Source organism: Ctenopharyngodon idella, chromosome 18 (assembly GCF_019924925.1).
Source record: "Ctenopharyngodon idella isolate HZGC_01 chromosome 18, HZGC01, whole genome shotgun sequence".
Lineage (NCBI taxonomy): Eukaryota > Metazoa > Chordata > Actinopteri > Cypriniformes > Xenocyprididae > Ctenopharyngodon > Ctenopharyngodon idella.
The window spans coordinates 10,874,772-10,897,476 of NC_067237.1; the positions used below are offsets into that span (position 1 = coordinate 10,874,772).

The following is a 22,705-nucleotide window of genomic DNA, read 5'->3' on the forward strand; positions in this document are numbered from 1 at the left end:
CATGAAAATGACTTTTCTAACTTCAATTGTTAAAAATCTTGAATACTACTGAGCACAGACAGAAGTTTGGTATCTTTTTAAAGGGAACAGTTCACAGATTATTGTATAAGTAAAAAAAGTTGTAAAAGTAAAGTTTAAAAAATTTATAGAAGTTTAAGTTTATGAAAATTTAAAATATATAAAATATATGTTTAAATTTTATATAAAATATGTATTTCACAAAACATGTTCAACACTAAACACTTCAAGAAAATCAAAGCTAAATATCTGACCAAGTTCTTTGTCAAATTTTTGGTTTATATCTCAAAAAAAGAACTTTCAGTAACATTTTTTTGTGCGCAGTACCAAACTTTTTCACTAGATGACATTCAAACTCCACCGGTGACCATATATGGACTCTTCGATTTTCATATATGGTATGAGTGATCTGTACTATATTTCTCCATACTTTTCTAAATATTTATGAAGTAGACATTGTATTCAGAAGTAGTTTTGGCAGTAATGTTAATATTTGATTTGAATTCAATCTCTAAAACACACGGACAGAATCAGAGCGTGTGTTATAGTTTGGGACAACATCACAAATGAAGAATCTATTGCTATTTATCTATTGCTCTGTCATTTCTTTTGAAAACCAAATATGAAAACTAGAGGGGCAGGGGCAGTCTTAAAAATTGTGGTTAAAAACATTTTTATAAATCATAAATTCAGATATTTATTCTTTGTAATGTGTGAAAAGTATTAATATTAAATGTTAATTATTTGTACATGATTGTATGTTCCCTTTCAGTTGATCACATTCAATGTCACGTCGGAACATAGCAACGTATTGGTACCTTCGAGTGTAAACTAAATGAACCAGTGCACAAGAGAGCCTTTGCACCCTGCAGATTACAGATAAAGTCAGTCTTGCTGTGACCTTCCCCTGTGCACTTCACTTGAAAAGAACATTATTTTCCTAAAAGAGCAGCACGGGTGCATCTCTGAGACTGCATTCGTGGGTGGCTTATCTTCTCGCATGAGAGCATGACCATGTCGGCATGCTGGTCGCGTCTCACCTTTCTCGTGGTTCTCAACGTATGTGCCGTCGAGCTGTCGGCTGACAGCGCGGGGTTGTCACGGCAAACCTGGGGTTGCGGGGACTCCCCAGGCAGACAGTTGCGGTGCATGCCCGCAAAGTGCTGACACCTAGTGGTGTCATCCGCAACTCCAGCCCAGCACCTGTGAGATAACAGCTTCCCCGGAGGAGGGCTAAGTGGAGAATCTTTGTTCCGCCACTGGCTTTACAGCTAGTGCAGTGAGGAGCTGTTTCCTCTATCTCTGGGTCTCAAGAGGGCGCGGATGACAGTGTGTGACACTATGCCTTGCCACTCACATCCCCCTCTTCTATCACCAGCAGTGTGCGGTTCGAGTATGCGATGCATTCTCACGCACCCACTGCCCAACCGTGCAGCCAGGTAAGTGTTGCATCGCACACACTCAGACCACACTTCGGGACATTATGCCTTCCCCTTTTCTTTGTATGGAGCTGGACTTGGTCAACATGGCTGCACGTCTCTTAGCTGAGCGTGCCCAGTGGATGCTGAATTGCCTGAATTCATTCAAAGGCAAGAATGTGGTTCCACTGAAACTGTTTCAGAGGCTCCTGGGGTATATGGCATCCACGGCCACAGTCGCACCATTTGGATTGCTTCATACGAGACTGCTTCAGCGTTGGCTTCATGGCCGATTCCCGACCATGCTGTTCTTTGGGCAGAAGTTCCCTTAGTACAAGTGTCCAGGCATGTTGTTGTCTCAACAGATGCCTCTGGTACCAGCTGGGGTGCCATGTGCAATGGGCATGCAGCATCTGGCTTCTGGATAGGACCCCGACTGCATTGGCATATCCATTTGCCTCGTGTTGCTAGCAGTATGGCTTGCTCTGCAGCTTCTGTTGCTTCTGTGAAAAATCACTCTTGTAGTCTTGGAGTTTTGATGCCAGAATAGACTTTATTACAAAGCTGAGTTGGTCTGCAGAGCAACTCCAACAACTCACCCGCCATCTTCTCCTATAGAGTCAGAAGCATCTGAGGTCGTTTCGTGCCATTCACATCCCGGGCGAGCTCAATCGTGCAGCCGACAAGCTCTCACGACAGCCCGCAGCCTCGGCGACTCCACCCCAAGACAGTCCAGCTGTTCTGGAGACGCTTCGGGGATGCTCAGGTAGGCCTGTTTGCCTCTCCGGACACATTCCACTGCCAGTTGTTCTATTCCCTGTCCGAGGTGACCCTCGGTATGGATGCACTGACACACATCTGTCCTCGGGGCCTATGCAAGTATATGTTTTCAGTGAGACTTCCACCGGTGGTAGACACCATCAGTTCAGCGAGAGCCTATGCTTTGAAGTGGAACCTGTTTGTTGAGTGGTGTTTTTCTCTTCGAGAAGGCCCCCGGAGATGCCAGGGTCATGCTTTCTTTCCTGCAGGAAGGGTTGCAGTGAAGGCTGACTCCCTCCACTCTGGAAGTGTATGTTGCCGCTGTCGCCACACATCACGATGCAGTAGACGGTATGCCGCTGGGGAAGCACGACCTGATCATTAGATTACTTAGAGGTGCGAGAAGATTAAATCTTCCTCGCCCTCATCTCGTACCATCTTTGGATCTCTCTTTGATCCTTATGGCCTCACAAGGAGAACCCTTCAGACCTTTGCAGTCAATTGAGCTCAAAATCCTGTCTCTAAGACAGCGCTTCTGACTGCACTGGCTTCAGTCAAGGGTGTGGGGGACCTGCAGGCATTTTCGGTAAACGAATCGTGCCTGGAATTTGGGCCGGTCTGCTCTCACATTGTCTTGAGACCCTGAATTGGATGTGTGCCCAGAGTTCCCACCACGCCTTTGAGGAATCAGGTGGTGAACCTAAAAGCACTGCCCTCGCTCTGCACTGTCCCATTCGCGCCTTTACGTGGACAGAGCGCTGAGCTTCAGGACCTCAGACCAGCTCTTTGTCTGCTATGGGAGACAGCAGAAGGGAAAGGCTGTCTCAAAACAAGGTTCTCCCACTGAATAGTGGATGCTATAGTGTTGGCTTATCAGGCCCAATATCAGGCATGTCCCCCTTCGGGTTAAGGGCTAGCACGCTGCTCTTCGAAAGCAGACATTTGTAGAGCTGCGGTCTGGGCGACACTTAACACGTTTGTGAGATTTATAATCTCCGTGTACAGACTGTGTCCTCTCGTGTATTCGCGTCAAGTAGCCAGTAAACACCAGGACCCCCCACTTGGTGTCGATCACGCTTGCTGCGCTATTCCACTCTACGAACCGGATATGTGCGCTTATTCTCTTCAGTTCAGTTCCCCGCATTTACACTTAAGTTTACACTCGAAGGTGATTGGGCTCTCAGGCGAGATCCCAATTCGTCGGTATGTTCCGATGTGACGTCTCTGTTCCCTCGTTCAGGGAACGAGGTTACATACATAACCGAGAGGGTTTTTTTTTTTTTTTTCATCGTGTGATTTTTGGGGAATTGTATTGAATCCAATTAGGGTCAATTTTACCTGGACCATACAGGCTGTAAACAGAAATCGAACAGTGCATGAGGGTTAAATGTTTGCTTTGTGAGGAACAGACGAAAAGGAAAATTTTTGGAAGGTGCATTGAAAGAGACCATGGAAGAATAAGACCCCAAAGACTGAGTTAAGGCAGTTTAAGTAAATCTGAAAACCTGCGTGTTGGTGTTTTCAATCACTCATCAGTCAAGCAATCAGATGTGAACACAACATCAATGCACATGCAAAAGGGAAAAAAAATACAACAACAACAAAAAAGCAGGCAGCATACTGACAGTCGTAACACCCTCCCCCCATAAGATTTCAATACACTATACAAAATCAAATGCAGAAAACAATGCACTGCAAATACACGTGGCCATGTAAATGTGTTCACTATTAAAAAAAAAAAAAAAAGTCAAACACAGCCAGACAAGGGATTCTTTATTTTCGACCACATATAAGAAGGACGTGGCATTAACACCCGAGGTTTCCGTTTGTGGGTAGGTGAAATAAAAAAAAAAAAAACTAAAGGAAACACGTTCCAACAAATGTACAAAGAAACAAAGCAAAATAAAGAATATTAGTCAAACTATTATTCTTCTCTTCAGGTAATTCATACTTTCAGAGTCAATCAATTCAGATCAATTAGCATCAATTTTCCTTTACACCTTTCTGAAAAGAACCATTACATTCTCAAAAAAATAAAACAAAATAAAAAAAAAAAAATTTGTGTGATCACTTATACCCCAAATAAACAACGGTAGTGGCTTTTGATGCTTTCTGGATGAAGAACAAAACACAGAAACATTATTGAAGATACATTCTTATACACTTATAAGATCAGAAATAAATCCATTTTACACTCTTCACATTACCATTAACATGACTATAATCATGTTCATCTCTTAAGACAGATTATTAATGAACCCAGGTGAACATTGACACCAAAAACAGTACACAGCTCGTAAACTATTTTCTCTGAGTGAATATATGCATTTGGCATAAAGAATGAAATAAATGACACTCAATCTATAAATGTTTAAAGGTAAATGTTAAAGGTAAATATTTTTTATGTTGTTGTTCACTAGTAATATTTTTTTCCTTTAAAACAAATAAATACAGTGCATTCTAAAATTGGTTGACAGATTATTTTTCAAGTAGCATACTGCATTGCTAAAAATAGTTCCAGGTCTGTTGACAGCAATACAGTTCTATATGACTATAATTTAAACATGTTGCTTTAGAATTATATTTAATGGAGGGGAGTATTACTATCCATTTTATATATATATATATATATATAATGTGCTTTGATCTGCCTGCATTGACACTATTCTTTTAAGAGCTGCTGTGCAGCCAAATAATGTACCAGTTATCAATGTAAAGCTGCTTTGACACAATCTACATTGTAAAAAGTGCTATATAAATAAAGGTGACTTGACTTGACTCTATATATATATATATATATATATATATATATATATATATACTTAAATTTCTAAAATAAAAACCAATTATTTAATTAAAATAAATAAATAAATAAATAATATTTATACTCATAATATGATGCCTAATATTTTTCTCACACAGTATAAATGGGTCTTTTCATGTAAAAAGCTATAACTACTTTTATTATTTAGGAAGGGAATTATTTCTCCATTTGAGGTTTTTTTTGACATAAAACAGTTTGAAAAAACACTGATCTTTGGACAGCACATTCTGTTTCTCTCCCACACACGAGACATTTAAGCGCAAGTGACTTTATCGATAAAATAGTTTTGGGAAAGCCGCTCATTACTTTCTCTTCATTAACTGCATAGCAACGACTCAATTATCCATTTTTCAAATTACCATATTGTTTCAAATAGAAGACAACCCTGATTATAAGATCTTTTTGCACTTGTGATCTTCTAACATTACATTCCTCTGTATTTCTTGGCACACTCGTTTTACGCGTATTTGGCACCACCTATTGTTACGTGTGTATTATTGACGTAAAATTCTAGACTCTGAATATAAGACTAACCCATTTTTTCAGATGTATTTCTAAGAAAAACATTGGTAACACTTTAGAATAACTCAAGCTATGAAGCATTAGTTAGGCATTAGTAAATAGTTAGTTCATTTATAAAGCATTAATAGACATTAGTAAGAAGTTTATAAATACACCTATAAATGCTTTGTTCTTGATTTATAAGCATATCTATAATGTGTTTTCATACTTTATTAATGATTAATTTATCATTTCTAAATTATTACATTATTTACAAACCAGTTATTTAGGAGTTGTCAGTGGTTTATAAGATCATTTATAAAGTGTAAGTAAATGATTAATAAACTATTTAAATGTACATTTATGCATGTTATTATTTAGACATTTAGTAATAGTTACTCAGTGTGTTAATAAATGCTTTATTAATACATATTCCTACTGTAATTCATGATTAATTCAGGTAGTTATAAAACATTTAGTAGTTGTCAGTTAACTATTTTTGTGAGCTCATCTAAAGTGAGGACTATTCATGCCTCATAAAGCTTTTGTAAAGGAGATTTAAAGGATACAGAACATAGAAATATGTATTTCAAGGAAAAAATGAAACTTTACGATAGGTAACTTGATATAAGATTAAAAGTAAACCTCTGCAATTTCACAGAAAGTAAAAATCCCTGTACTCCTCTAGAAAACATAACTGCAGTAAAATGAAACTAAGCTTTTGCAATCTGATATAAAAATACATTTCTGTAAAGTGTAAACATTGCTGAATAAAATTTTACCAGTGCCAACACTGGATTACAGGAGTGCCAAAATACAACAAATAATGTTTTTATAAAACATTAATAATGTAATAAAATATTTCACAGTGTCAAAACTACCTCAGTATTAATTTTAAAACATTAGAGAACAGCAGTGCAGAAGATCACTGAACCTTTAAATCTTCTTTGTAAAGCTTTACGAGGCATGAATAGTGCTCACTTTAGATGAGCTCACAAAAATAGCTCTAAATAGCTCTAAAAACTACTAAATGTTTTATAACTACCTGAATTAATCATGAATTACAGTAGGAATATGTATTAATAAAGCATTTATTAACACACTGAGTAACTATTACTATATGTCTAAATAATAAGATGTATAAATGTATGTTTAAATAGTTTATTAATCATTTACTTACACTTTATAAATGATCTTATGAACCACTGACAGCTCCTAAATAACTGGTTTGTAAATAATGTAATACTTTTTAATACTTTATTTAGAAATGATAAATTGATCATTAATAAAGTATGAAAATACAATTATTAAACACATTATAGATATGCTTATAAATCAAGAACAAAGCATTAATAGGTGTATTTATAAACTGCTTATTAATGTCTATTAATGCTTTATAAATTATGAATTGACTGTTTACTAATGCTTAACTAATGCTTCATAGTGTGCAGTTATTATAAAGTGTTACCAAAACATCTTGTATTCGGAACAATAAGGTAGTTCTAAAATGCCGCTTTGGTATTAGTAATGGAGGCTCAGGCTGTAAGTAAGATGAACAATTAGTTGTTTCGCATCGTGTCAGCACTACCACTTTGGGTGTGCTTTTTTTATTACACTTCTCCTTATATTTTTTATTCTTTTATTTATTTTACCTGGCAATGCTTCAGAGTTTCTTCACTCTGGCGGAGTTCTCGCGGCAACGCGAACATGCACAGTCAGTCAATGATGGGCAGGAAAACGTAGAATGATAGAAGTGCTAATGCAGCAACTACAACAAAGATTCGCAAATTCACACAACTGCATTGGACACATCATTACATGATTTCAAAACCCACCTTAAAACATATCTTTTTGTTTCTTGTTTCTCTGACCTCTGACTGTATGATCTGATTCATGTTATGCATTTTATATTTCCGTATTGTTTTTCTGGATACCTGCTTACCTTTTTTGTTTTTGACTTGGTTAAATATTCACATTCTTCATGGTATCATTTGCAGGGAAGAGAAGATATTTATCCTATTGGATGATCATTTGGTGTTTTCACTTAAGTTTTGTAGAATTCCCTTCACAGTGTTGATCTGGTTACCGTGAAAACAGTGTCACGCGCTGCTGCTTCAGCCGTCATATGGTAGAAAATGTCCAAATAAAAAAAATGCGTTCAACAAGCTGACAGAAGTCGATCCATTTCTTTGTTGGAAGTGTGTAAATGTTACTGTAGTTTTAATGTTTTCTTTGTAAATTTTCACTTTCCCATATGACCACGGAGGAGAATCAGATGGGCATTCAGCGGACAGACAGGCATTACAGTCTATGACAGACACCGACACACTGTATTTATTTATTTTTTTGTATTTATTTCAACAAATGACAACCAAAACCAAACCCATAGAAGCTTGTGAACAGTTCTGAAGTGGCTGCGTGCAAGTTATGCTCATTCACAAGCCGAGTGAGAGTCATACTTGCAAATGTAATGTTAATTATTAAACCAAACAAAATACAAAACTTTAAAAAACACTCAGCTGTAATTCTTTTATTGAGTGATAGTGAGTGGGTTCAATCAGTGACATTAGATTTGCTATACGGTGTCTCCCCGTCACCTCCTCAACCTGCTTCCCTCTGTGTTTTTACACGTAAAAAAGGCGAAATTTTTATTGCAGCATCCAGTTTTTTCCCTGAACGATGACGTGAGCTCCTGTTGCAATTCTAAATTCAGCATAAATGACCTACAATGGCGACATTTTCCACAATCACGACAGAAATAAAAAATACTGCTCTAACTTCACTAGCAGAAAGGCAGCGTGATATAAACAAACCGGAATAGAAATGAACACGGCCTGATGGCGACTTCACATTCTCTATATCTACCTCCTCGATGGCAGTTAAGTCTTTCAGTTCAGTAGAAAAATCGCTCCTTTTTATAACATAAGGTTCACGTCCAAAATATGTTATGATTTTATGTTGATACCTTTCTAAACCAGCACAGTACGGACTTTTCTCCATCTCTTCCATTCTAATTTTCACTGCTTTATCCTTCACATTAATTTTGTGCGTCACCAGAACCACATGATTGCAAACAACCTATTTTTGCCCTGGTTACATACATACTGTGAATGCTCTGCATTCCCAAACCATTTGAGAGAATGTGTGTGGAAATTTGCTCATTAAGCGGCAGCAAAGGCCACCTCAGTTTTGTCATATTTTTCATATTTTTCATTTTGTCATATTTTTAAGGATGCATCAAGTGTATTCTTCATTCTTCTGGTCACCCACAATCTTTTGCAGATATTCCAACCATCCATTCTCCAAACTCAGTTGTCCTATTAAGGGTCAAGATGATGCTAGAGCCTATCCTAGTGTCTAGGCAGAAAAACGCCCTGGACGGATGGACAGTCCATCACAGGGTTAACACACACAGACACAAAATTTATTATCCCCTATGTTGCATGTCTTTGGATTGTGGGGGCAATCGGAGCACCCGGAGGAAACCCATAACAACAATGGGGGAACATAGAAAATTGACCCTTCTTGCTGTGATGTGACAATTCTACACATTCCAATTCATAAAAAAAAAAAAAGATGAGGGGGAAATCTGTGATGAAGGCATGCATGTTTTCTGTTGTTTTATTGTAAATTATTTTAAAATTGTAAATTAAATAGTACACTAAATTATTTTAGTAGCATTCTCGCCCAATCAACAGGGACAGAAAACTTTGCTCAGGAGCAGTCTAGCCTATAATCGAGAAGGACTTGACTAATGCCAGGTGCACACTGTATGATTTAATACTCCTTTACAATCGTTGCTTGTCAGACTGTACGAACATGATCCTCATGTCACACTGTGGGATCTCAGCTGTCATTTATGTCAGACTGTACGACAGTCAAGACGCATTAAAAATGGACAAGTGCATGAAAACTTGTCCGGAGTTTTACATCATCAACACATACACGTTCGGTGACTGCGAGCTGCATTACACGCGGGACTGAAATTGTGGCTAACAAAGAAATCTCTAGCGTTAATTTTGATCATGGCTTGTCTTGAAAAACAAAGACAATTTGACGTTTGTTGTAGGAGAATTCACACTGCAGGACTGTGTGCCAAATCTTCTGACACTGCCAGAATTTCAAATTCTAGTTCTCGTCCTTGTTAGGATTCTGGCAGCTGAGTTTTGAACATTGTAGTTTATTAAGGGTATTTTTCGATACTCCAGTGAGCAAAGCATTGCATTAATGCGCGAAAAACAAACGTATTAATCAGTTTTTCTGCAACATTAAAAGATAACATAGGGCACAGCCTTGCAATGTTTCTGAGATGAAAAAATTATGTTTTAACAGTATTCTGTACATGAGGGTCAAATGTTAGATGAGCATCAAATATCACCCCCAGATTCTTTAGTTTTGTTTGAAACTCCAGGACAGAGCCATCTACATAAAGTGATGGAGAACCAGCTTTGCGTAATTGACGGGTTAAGCCAATAAGCATAACCTCTGTCTTATCACTGTTAAGACAAAGAAACTTTTTAGACATCCATATTTTAATCTCAGAATTGCAATGTTCGAGGAAAGCAACAGCTGTGTAATCGTCAGGTTTTGAGTAAATGTAAAGTGTTGTCTGCATAAAAGTGATACTTAAGACCAAGAGATTGCAAAAGATGACCAAGAGGAAAGATATACATACTAAAAAGTACTGGACTCAAAATCGATCCCTGGGGCACCCCAAATTTGACTGAGCCAATTTTAGACTTGTGCCCACCCATGGAAACAAACTGCCTACGGTCGGTAAGGTAAGACTTAAACCAGTGTAGTGCAGTTTCAGTGATGCAAAACACAGATTCCATACAAGTGAGTAAAATAGAATGTAAGTAACAAGCGAGTAGCAAGTCATTAGTAACCTTCACTAATGCAGTTTCTGTGCTGTGAAATTTACAGAAACCAGATTGAAGGGGCTCAAACAAATTATTTATTGTAAGGTGAGCATACAATTGAGATGCCACAGTTCGTTCAAGAATTTTGGCTAAAAAAGGTAGATTTGAAATGGGATGATAATTATGGAAATTGTCTAGCTCAACGTTCGTCTTTTTTGGTACAGGAGTAACCGCAGCTATTTTAAAAGCTGCTGGCACAACCCCAGAGCAGAGAGAATAATTTACAATGCTCAACACCACATGGCCAAAACAAGAAAAGCATGCTTTGAACAAACAGGTTGGTACTGGGTCAACTATGGAGGTGGTAGCCTTCATTTGTGAAACTTCTTTGCCCAAGGAGGTTAAATCGAGTGTGGAGAAGTTTGAGAGAGGAGAGCCAGAGAAATAAAAGGTACTGAGAGCAGAGTCATCGAGCACAGAAGTGTTACTCATACTACTTCGTGCCTTCTCAATCTTGGAGCTGAAGAAATCAAGAAACCTGTCACAGAGATCAGCTGCAATGGGTGTATGGGAGGAACTGTCACCTTTTAAAAGTTTGTTAATGACATGAAACAATTGTCTGGGTTTACTCTGGTCATTAACAATGATCTGAGAAAAATACTGGGACCTAACAGAAGCAATCTCAGCCTTATATTCATTTAGGTTGTCCTTTCAAGCTGATGATGTACATTCATACCAGAAAGACGCCACATTCGCTCCATCTTACGACACGCTGCCTTCTTGGAACGCAGCTCATCGTTATACCAAGGGGCCAAGCAAACATATGATACAGTGCCCCTATTATGGATTTTTGAAAATAACCTTTCATGTAGTGTGTAACATAACTCTAAGTGAATGAAAACATCCTGCAAAGTTTTAAATCTGAAAGTGCACTGTATATGAAGTTATTGTCTTTCAAAAGTAAGAGTCGACTCTGAGTCAATTAAACGAGTTGTTTGTAAAACGAATCCCGAGCTGTTTCATTGTGATGTCACAATGGAACATTAGCATATTGCCCACCCACTTGCACACGCAGACGCCAGGGAAAATTTATTTTTTTCAACAATACCACAGCAGTACAATCTTTTGTTGTGTTCCCTTCATTTTACTGACGACTGCTTCTCAAACCTTGGGGAGTTTAACGCAGGATTCACAAAAACTCTTGGTCTCAAAATATGGATCAATGCCTAGTTTATTTGGACCAGCTTGCTCCTCTGAATTTCAACCTGTAAGTATGATTAATAATTGATGTTTACATTTTTCTAGTGATGGTTCGAAATTCGTAGTTTTGTATGTTATGTTGTTTAACGTACACCCTAGTCTGTATGTCTCCTGCTAACCTGCTAAACTATGTTTCTGTAGTTCTGCTATTCAAATGTGGGTCTAATATTGTCTAAAAATGTGTTGATTAATGCAGCTTGTCTGTCTTATTACTTGGAGTAATGATCAAGGATGAAGCACGACTTTTGTTTACAAAGTCTAATGCATTATCAGCTATTCATGTTTGTGCTCAGCTAGCGTGGGAGTTTACAACATACAAAACAAAGTTTTTTCCTCTGTGTTTTTATTATTACAGTAGAGTGGAGCTCTATCTGTATTGTAATAGGATGTTAACGGGTTTTTCCTGCATAGAGAATTATGAGGCGGCCGCCTCCGTCAAATTTCGTGCCGCTGTCGAGTGTTGACAAAACTCAGACAGGCAGTCACATGCTCAGATACCCCTTTACTACGGTTCCATTGCAGCTTCCCGGCCTGTGTCTGTTCTCGAACCATTCCGCCCATCCCCAGTGCAGAAAATGGGGTTCCATGCCGGAAAGATCGCTTTCACTCCGGCCCTACAACTTGCTGGCCTTGAACGGAGCCGCTCAGGACATTCTGCGAGACCACATGAAAGTGATGTGTGGATCGCGGTTATATCCTCACCAGATAATCCGCCGGGTTGGGCCTGCCAAGTAATACAAAATAACATTCCAAGTAAATGAGAGATAAATCATTAATGTGTTGATTTTAATGAAGATACAGAACTTTCATTTGGTAAAACGCAAGGAATGTGCATCACTCTTTTACTTTCATTTTCAATGACAACGTATTTCTATTCAGGGAAAACCAATCAAGGAAAGCCTAGAGCACCTCCTAGTGGTAATTATAAAACACAAAGGAAAAACCCACTTGAGATATTGATCAAAAACTTAACAGCTTTAACTAAAAATAAACAAGCTTAACAGAAATTATTCTAATAAGAGTGTTTTTTTTCCAACAATGATGTAATGAAACAGTGTAACGGTCCAGTCCAAACTGAAGGTGAGTTGATGAACCCAAGTGCAGTTTATTGAAGTAAAGTGAGCAAACAAACAAAGCAACCATTAGACTTGAACATAAACCAACTTGACGATGAGTAGACTTGACTTGAACAGACTTGACTTGAACAGACTTGACCAGACTTGACTTGAACACTCACCGACAGCAGGGTTACATAAGCAATACATGACAAAGTAACATGGGGAAGACAATAGCTTTAAATACAAGAACTAAGCAAACACATGACTAAGACAACCAATGAGCAAGTGACACAAGGTACAAGGGAACCAATGACAGAACAGAACTCAGAAACACATGACCATAAACAACCAATGAGAACATGACACATAGACTAAGGGAGAACATGAGGAGCAAGAGAAGCATGGCACAAACAAGCAAAATTGAAACAAACTACAAAATAAAAGACATGAAATAATAAATATGAACATGAACATGAACAAAACTATACATTACAGATTCCCCCCCCTCTATGGGCAGCTCCCGACTCATAACAAAACAAAACAAAACTAGACATGACAGAAAGTCCAGGAATGTGGTGGAGTAGAGGCGGTCTTGGGGGAGGGATGGAGGGCCAGGCCCATGCTGGGGGACAGGACCTGGACCGTGGCATGAAAATGGTGGGCCTGGGTCATGGAGTAGAGGTGGACCTGGGCCGTGGAGCGCAGGATCATGGTGCACTGGAGGACCTGGGCCGTGATGCAGTAGTGGGCCGTGATGCAGTGGTGGACCAAGCCCCCCCCCCCCCCCCCCCAAAAAAAAAAAATTCTCCAGGGTAAACTTGGGCAGACATGATGTGAGGGGGTTACGCCATGGCGTAACGAGGCTCTGGCATGGCAGCCGTGGCATGACGAGGCTCTGGCATGGCGTGACGTGATGAGACTCTGGCGTGGCAGCCGTCTCGGCTGAGGGCTCTGGCGTGGCAGCCGTCTCGGCTGAGGGCTCTGGCGTGGCAGCCGTCTCGGCTGAGGGCTCAGGCGTGGCAGCCGAGACGGCATGGCGTGAACAGGCCCTGGCGTGGCAGGCATGGCGTGAACAGGTCCTGGCATGGCTGGCGTGGCAGGCATGGTGTGAACAGGCCCTGGCGTGATAGGCATGGTGTGAACAGGTCCTGAAACTTGACCCACTTAAAAGCAAAATAAAGTCCATTTGCTGGCATAGTGTAGATGGTGGCTTAACCGAGGGCATGAGTTCAGCAAATTCATCATCCAAACCACATTGAAAGCACCATTTTAAATAAGTCTCATCCCAGGGTTCATGATCAATGAAACACAAAAAACACTGACATAGTCCTCAATAGCTCTTCCCTCTTGACGAAGATTCAAGAGCTGAGAAACTGTTGGGTCCATATTGTTGGTCGTGTGTTCTGTAACGGTCCAGTCTAAACTGAAGGCGAGTTGATGAACCCAAGTGCAGTTTATTGAAGTAAAGTGAGCAAACAAACAAAGCAACCATTAGACTTGACGATGAGCAGACCTGACGATGAGCAGACCTGACTTGAACACTCACTGACAGCAGTGTTACATAAGCAATACACGACAAAGTAACATGGGGAAGACAACGGCTTTAAATACAAGAACTAAGTGAACACATGACTAACACAACCAATGAGCAAGTGACACAAGGAATAAGGGAACCAATGACCGAACAGAACTCAGAAACACATGACCATAAACAACCAATGAGAACATGACACATAGACTAAGGGAGAACATGAGGAGCAAGGGAAGCATGGCACAAACAAGCAACATGAAACAAACTACAAAATAAAAGACATGAAATAATAAACATGAACATGAACAAAACTATACATTACAAACAGTGACAATTTAAGTTTGAAGGGAGTAAAACTTGTGTTTACAGGCTATTCACGAGTTCACATGTACACATAATTCAATAGAATAAAAGTTATGCGTATTTGGTGTGCTGTCCGGGGGGAGGGCTCTGAGCTCGAAATATTGGCCTGAACCCAGAGTACTCCCCCCCCGGTGTGGTAAAAATAGATAAAACTAGAAGTGAGGAGATGGGGTGGAGGAGGGATGCTGATAAACTCTGAGATGAACAGAGGTTAGTCTGCTGTATTTATACCTCTAGTCATTGGTTGAGTTAATTAACTGAATGCTCTCCACCTGTGCTAATTAGGTTAATTATCTGAACCTGCTCCTCCCGAATTTTGTTAATAAAACATCATCTCACGAGTTCACATGTACATATAATTCAATAGAATAAAAGTTATGCGTATTTGATGTGCTGTCCGGGGGGAGGGCTCCGAGCTCGGAATATTGGGCCGAACGAACCCAGAGTCAAGTCAAGTCAAGTCACCTTTATTTATATAGCGCTTTTTACAATGCAGATTGTGTCAAAGCAGCTTTACAGTGATAAATGGTATATAATTTTGGCTGCACAGCAGCTCTTAAACAAAATGCTGTCAATGTAGGCAGATGCAAAGCACTGTTGAATATCAAATGTCAAGTGTCCCCAACTAAGCAAGCCAAAGGCGACAGCGGCAAGGAACCCAAACTCCAACAGGTGACATCAGGTGGCAAACAGGTGGCAAATAGGAGTTAAAATGGAGAAAAAACCTTGGGAGAAACCAGGCTTAGTCGGGGGGCCAGTTCTCCTCTGGCAAACATTCAAAGTATTTATTCCAGTTCAATCCATCGTATTCATCACGCCGGTATGGACGGTTTGTTGAGGAGCTGTGCCACTGGCTGTCGTGTCGATGAGGCCTTCACAATGGATGATCTAGTTGACTCAATCTCTGCTGACACTTCAGGGGTGCGTTGTGGTCGTGTCAAGGCGTAGGTCCTCAATCTCACCTGGATACGGCCTGGATCCAGTTGACTACGGTAAACCTCGGGATAAACAGAAAGACTAATATTAGCGTAGATGCCATTCTTCTTCTGATGTAATGAGTACATCTGGTGTTATAGGAAGTATTCCCGGTTCCGGCTGACCTAATTTATGCAGCCTAATAATCCTTTAACGGATTTGAAAAAATAAATTGATAATGTGTTATGTGTATGCCAGGTTAAAGAGATGCGTTTTTAGTCTAGATTTAAACTGACAAGAGTGTGTCTGCTTCCCGAACAATGCTAGGAAGATTGTTCCGGAGTTTAGGTGCCAAATAGGAGAAGGATCTACCGCCTGCAGTTGATTTTGATATTCTAGGTTTTATCAGCTGGCCTGAATTCTGAGATCGCAATAGACGTGAAGGACTATAATGCATTAAGAGTTCGCTCAGGTATTGGGGAGCTAAACCATTTAGTGCTTTGTAAGTAATTAGCAAGATTTTAAAATCTATACGATGTTTAACAGGAAGCCAATGCAGTGTTGACAGAACTGGGCTAATATGGTCATACTTCCTAGTTCTAGTAAGAACTCTAGCTGCTGCATTTTGTACGAGCTGTAGTTTGTTTAACAGGCGAGCGGAACAACCACCCAGTAGAGCGTTACAGTAATCTAGCCTTGAGGTCATGAACACATGAACTAACTGTTCTGCATTTGTCATTGAGAGCATATGTCGTAGTTTAGATATATTTTTAAGATGGAAGAATGCGGTTTTACAAATGCTAGAAACATGGCCTTCAAATGAAAGATTGGTATCAAAGAGCACACCCAGGTTCCTAACTGACGACAAAGACTTAACAGAGCAGCCATCAAGTGTTAGACAGTATTCTAGGTTATTACCTGAAGAAGTTTTTGGTCCAAAAATTAGAATCTCTGTTTTTTCTGAATTTAGTAGTAGGAAATTACTGGTCATCCAATTTTTTATATCAGCTATGCATTCCGTTAATTTTGTGAATTTGTAAGTTTCGTCAGGGTGCGAAGAAATATAGAGCTGAGTATCATCAGCGTAACAGTGAAAACTAACGCCATGCTTCCTAATGATATCTCCCAAGGGTAGCATGTACAGAGTGAACAGCAACGGTCCTAGTACTGAGCCTTGCGGTACTCCATATTGAACTTGTGATCGATATGACATCTCTTTGTTTACTACTACAAACTGATAACGTTCAGATAAGTATGATTTAAACCATGACAGTGCAATTCCACTAATGCCAACATAATTTTCGAGTCTATTTAAAAGAATATTGTGATCAATAGTGTCAAATGCAGCACTAAGATCCAGTAACACTAATAGAGAGATACAACCACGATCTGATGATAAGAGCAAATCATTAGTAACTCTAATGAGAGCAGTCTCAGTACTATGGTACGGTCTAAATCCTGACTGGAAATCCTCACAGATACTATTTCTTTCTAAAAAGGAACATAGTTGTGATGATACTGCCTTTTCTAGTATTTTTGACAGAAAAGTGAGATTTGAGATCGGCCTGTAATTGACTAATTCCCTAGGATCAAGTTGTGGTTTTTTAATAAGAGGTTTAATAATAGCCAGCTTAAAAGTTTTCGGTATGTATCCTAGTGATAAAGATGAATTAACGATATTAAAAAGAGGATCTATGACCTCTGGAAGCATCTCTTTCAATAGCTTAGTCGGTATAGGGTCTAGCATACAGAGTACTCCCCCAAAAACCAAAAAGAGCAAAGGACAGCCGCCAGTCTAAAGACCCCAAAAGACGGCGAGAATTGGCGGGCTGGCGTGTTAAGAAGAAGCCTGGTCGCTTGACCAGGAGAACCCATGTTACCTCCGGCAGGAGCAACTCACGGCCCTACAGGATGGGAGCAGCTCACCGCACCCCGGACGGGCCCTACTGGCCAACAAAGGAGATGGCGAATTTGGAATGATCGATCGGGAGAGCTCTCGCAGCATCTGATGGGAGACCAATGCTCCGGGAGACCAATGCTCATGGCATTGGACGGGTAAAGCCCTACCACCTAATAAATGGGGAGCAGCAGGAGTTAAACCGTCCGACCAGGGAGGGTCCATGCTTCTTCTGACGGGATCGTACATCGCCGGGCGGATGGGCCCAACCAGCCGATAGACAGGGAGCGCGTGATTTGGAGCACCCAATCGAGAGGGCTCTGGCTACATCTGACGGGAGACCAATGCTCACGGCGTCGAACGGGTGAGCCCTACCGACCGAAAGACGAGGGGCGGCGTGATTCAGGAACGACCGACCGAAGGGGCCCACTCAGCTTCTGACAAGAGCAGCTCCCGGCAACGGGTGAGTGGGTCCTATTGGTCGATGGCGGGGTGAAAGGAATTGTAACGACCAGCCAGGAGAGCTCTCACAGCATCCAATGGGAGACCAATGCCTGCAGCATCGGATGGGTAAGCCACGCCGGACAAGGATAGATAAGCGCTGACTGAGAGGGTCTTGTGGGAGACCAATGCTCTAGGACAGTGAATCTCAACCTTTTTGAGTAATGGACCCCCATCATATTGGAACCATCCTCAAGGACCCCAGAATAAAATTAGCTCACTGGTATCATTAATGTCTTTGTGGCGAACAAATGCAATCAAGTGTAATTTACTATTACGTTAGTTTACTTGTCCTATTCATATAGTCAGTTATATTATGAATATATTATCTTCTTTTATGGGAACATGTCAAACGTCAAAATATACAAAAAATCATATTCAGATATTTTATGCATGTATTTAGTTACTACTTATAGTACATTTGAACCCATAGTGTACTACAAGTTGTAACTAAATATAATTTTTAAATACAGAGATAGTATGTTAAAAGCACATTTTAGTTCATATTTCATGGCGTCTCAAAATAGCACAGTTTAGTACACGTAGATGTTTTTAAGATTATCTTTAGAAGTACTAAAGAACAATTTTTAGTATATTAAGTACAAAATTAGTGCGTGAAAATAGAGCACTTTAAGTACATTATAGAAGTGTACTTTTTTTTTTTTTTCACCTGGGAAACAAAAGACTGGAAAAATGATCTGGCCAAAATGGGGTGACAGCCTCCAGTTTTCTAACGTGTGGATCAAAAAACGCAAGGGAGAGGAGATGGGAGATGAAAGGGGGGACTTGCGGGATTAAACACATTGTGAAGTTTAAGGTTTTTTTGGTAGTTTATTCGGAATATAGTTAATATAAATGAGACACATTTTGAATAAATGAGGGCACATTTTGAGTATACAGTTTTACGTGGACATAAATCCTGTTCAAAGATGTAAGTGAACATCACTTACCTGGCATTCCAAGGTGTTTGGTGTTTCTGCACTGGAGAAAGAAAAAAAAAAAAAAAAACCTTTCCTACTTCCCGTCAGTGATCTCACCATTATATTCATTCAGAATGTCCAGTGTGGGCCAATATCTGGTCACTATGATTCTCAAATCTGTGAAATCAAAGAAAAAACCCTCTGTGAGCATGCTGATAACAGATATTTATAATGTTTTGGAAAGAAGTCTCATGATCATCAAGCCTGCATTTATTTGATAAAAATACAGAAAAAACAGCAATACTGTTAAATATTATTACAATTTAAAAATAATGTATTTCTGTGATGCAAAGCATCTAAACATTCATTTTACCTATATGGTGTTTCACTCATCTCAGTATAGTAATATAGTTTGGGAATAGCTATGGCAATTTACTAAGTTGTGTAGTAAACAAAACCCCGCATCGATCTGCCCCATTAATTCACACTGAGACACACAAAACTTGCAGGATTCATATACACATTTTTTTTTTTTTTGCGGTTTAATATTCACAGACATATGCTCCCTTTTCATACAGATTACATAAACAGAGAATATTTGTTTTCGATTTGACTTACATGATTTAAAACCTGATATTTCAAGGTTTCTTTAGACATAAGTCTCATTTTTGTATCATTAGCATTCACTACGTTACAGTTCATTTTCTGAGAACTATCAGATTGGACTTCAGAGAGAGACTGCAGCTCGCGCATCATGTTAGTTTTCTTTATTTTGCAAAAAGCACAACGTTTTGTTTTTACTCTGAGCGTACACAAATAAAAGATGACATTTCACAGATTGGTATATAGAATGGTATATAACTCTTAACTGATATGTCCAAAATTGACAGAGTATTTTTAGTCTCTTTCACACTGATAGGAAAAAAACCGAAGTAGTATCGCTGGCGATACCGCCGACTCCAGGGGGTTAATATGTAAGCGATTGGGTTAGATATAGTCCTTAAAAGCCGCTGATGACCAGCGACCAGGGTGTTTGAATCTGGTGCTGGAAGAGGCCTTTTGGGGCAGCTGTGGTTCCTTGCTGCTGTCACCTCTGGTTTGCTTAGTGTGGGACACTTGATATTCAACAGTGTTTTTGATCTGCCTGCATCAACACCATTGTATGCAAGCTGAGCTGGACGATGTCACTGTTTCCTCCAGAGATGTTGTATAGATAAATGAACTAAGTGAATAACTAATGGTTTTTACATTGGAATGAATCAATACTAAACTTACTTAAACTGGACAATGACACCATTTTCTTTTAGAGCTGCTGTGCAGCTTAAAATTATTTTCCTGCTATCACTGTAAAGCTGACCCGACGCAACCTGCATTGTAAAAAGCGCTATAAAGGTGACTTTACTTGATTTGGTTGCTGCTCTTATGCGTAACAAATAACTTGAAAAGTTAATAGGTTGGGGTTGGGTCTGACTTTGGAGCCAACAGCCTGAATTTCAGATAAAATCTGTGCTGATGTTGCTGGCGACCTCCATAAAACAAACAAAACATGATAAATTTAACATCAATTTAATAAAATAACACATAGTACTGACACTTCATATATAATGGTATTAGATAATTTGTTAATAGCTGCAGTTTGAACGCATGCGTTTAAAATACACGGAAGCTGCGCGTTAGATTAGAAGTAGCAAATTCACTTCTATGAAACGGTTTAAAACATGTATTTCTTCCGATTGAATTTGAATATGCAGATAGCATGAACTGTACTCGTGTGCTAGTGACTGAAGCGAAGCGGAATTCATCCTGGGGCAGAAAAACGAAAATTTTGACCTGTGTTTTTATGGTTTTGAGTCAGCGGGGGTGGAGAGTGGAATCTGGCCGAAAATTAATATGCGGCCCGACTTGTTGAAGGTCTGCAGCAGCGGCCTGACGTTGGAGGAAGGCCCATTCCTTTGCGGGAAGAGGGCGGCATTGCCCGACACGCCAGCTTGGCGTTCGAGGGGCTGTATCGTCCGATTCTTTATGGCCAGAAGGATTGAATGGGCCGGAGATGAGAAAGACGGTGAAAGAGATCGCGGATGTTTTGCCCGTGGTAGGCCTCAGTGTGCTGGGACCGGTTTGTTTGGGTTGATGCCTGCAAGATTATGCCAAGGGATCGCCGGTGGTGCTGGGTGGAGGATAATCGCTCTTTAGGCCAGAGAATTGCAGTGAAGATTCCTCAAGGATGAAGGATGATGAATTTTTTATTTTTTTTTATTTTTTCGGATGGCGAGAGCTCGACTTCAGACATATTGGGAATGTAGGGTGAGGCCTAATGCTGATAAACTCTCAGATGAACAGAGGTATGTCTGCTGCTCTAGTCATTTGTTGAGTTGATTAACTGAATGCTCTCCACCTGTGCTAATTAATTTAATTATCTGAACCTGCTTTTTAACAGCGGATTTGGGTGATGTTAGAGCTGATCCGCACATCTCTAGCGCACAAGTCCTATAGAGTCCCTTTTAAAATTCAGGTACAAGACTTTTTCTTTGTTCAGTTTGCACACTGAACATGGGTTGGAGCTCTTAATTTTGAACTCTTAAAGTGCACCAGATTAAGTAATTTATCTTTAAAATGTACAAAACTTTGACAATTGAATCCCATACCATGCCTAGATAAGTGGTTCTCTGAGCAGGAGAAAGCACACTTTTCTTTGCGTTTAGCCTCAACCCCAACTTCTTCATATAGGCGAGAACAACATCTCGATGTTGAACCGCCATCTGCTCCGATTGAGCCAGAATCAACCAATTGTCGATGTAGTTTAGGATGCGGATGCCCTGCACATTTGGTGAAGGTGTGGGGTGACAGTGCTAGGCCAAAAGGAAGAACCCGATATTGGTATGCTTTGCCCTGAAAGCAAACCTCAGGAATTTCCTGTGTTGTGGGATGATTGATAAATGGAAATATGCATCTTTTAGATCTATCGTGACAAACCAGTCCTCGGACCTGATTTGTGACACAATGTCTTTGATTGTGAGCATCTTGAACTTGAGCTTTGCTACAGTGCGATTTAGCTGACGTAGATCTAAAATCGGACACAACCCTCCCATCTTTTTTTGGAACAATGAAGTACCGGCTGTAAAATCCTGACTCCCTGCTGGGAGGAGGGACACTTTCTATAGCCTCCTTTAGCAGCAGAGTCTCTACTTCCTGTGCCAAAACCAGAGCCTGCTCGGGGCCCACCACTGTGGGTAGAACCCCGAAGACACAGAAGCTGAATGAATGGGTTTTCGGGTAGGCTTTATAGTTTCCTGGTCAGTGACGTCACCCACCTATGATGTTCCGTCACTCTATTGGACTGATTTCATACGTGCTTCACGACGCAATCACGCAGAGGCGTTCCCAAAGCATTCGACGCAGCGCGAGTTCCCTTGAAAGGGAACACAGTGTTCCCTGTGGGAAACACTGTACAAACCCGATTCCAAAAAAGTTGGGACACTGTACAAATTGTGAATAAAAAAGGAATGCAATAATTTACAAATCTCATAAACTTATATTTTATTCACAATAGAATATAGATAACATATTAAATGTTGAAAGTGAGACATTTTGAAATGTCATGCCAAATATTGGCTTATTTTGGATTTCATGAGAGCTACACATTCCAAAAAAGTTGGGACAGGTAGCAATAAGAGGCCGGAAAAGTTAAATGTACATATAAGGAACAGCTGGAGGACCAATTTGCAACTTATTAGGTCAATTGGCAACATGATTGGGTATAAAAAGACCCTCTCAGAGTAGCAGTGTCTCTCAGAAGTCAAGATGGGCAGAGGATCACCAATTCCCCCAATGCTGCAGCGAAAAATAGTGGAGCAATATCAGAAAGGAGTTTCTCAGAG

General features: G+C 40.0%; 1 long non-coding RNA gene across 1 annotated transcript in view; it reads left to right on the top strand.

Moving 5' to 3' along the window:
• Window positions 1–22,705, top strand: part of LOC127500127 (uncharacterized) — a 47,399-nt gene that overhangs the window by 18,742 nt on the left and 5,952 nt on the right. The window lies entirely within an intron of this gene.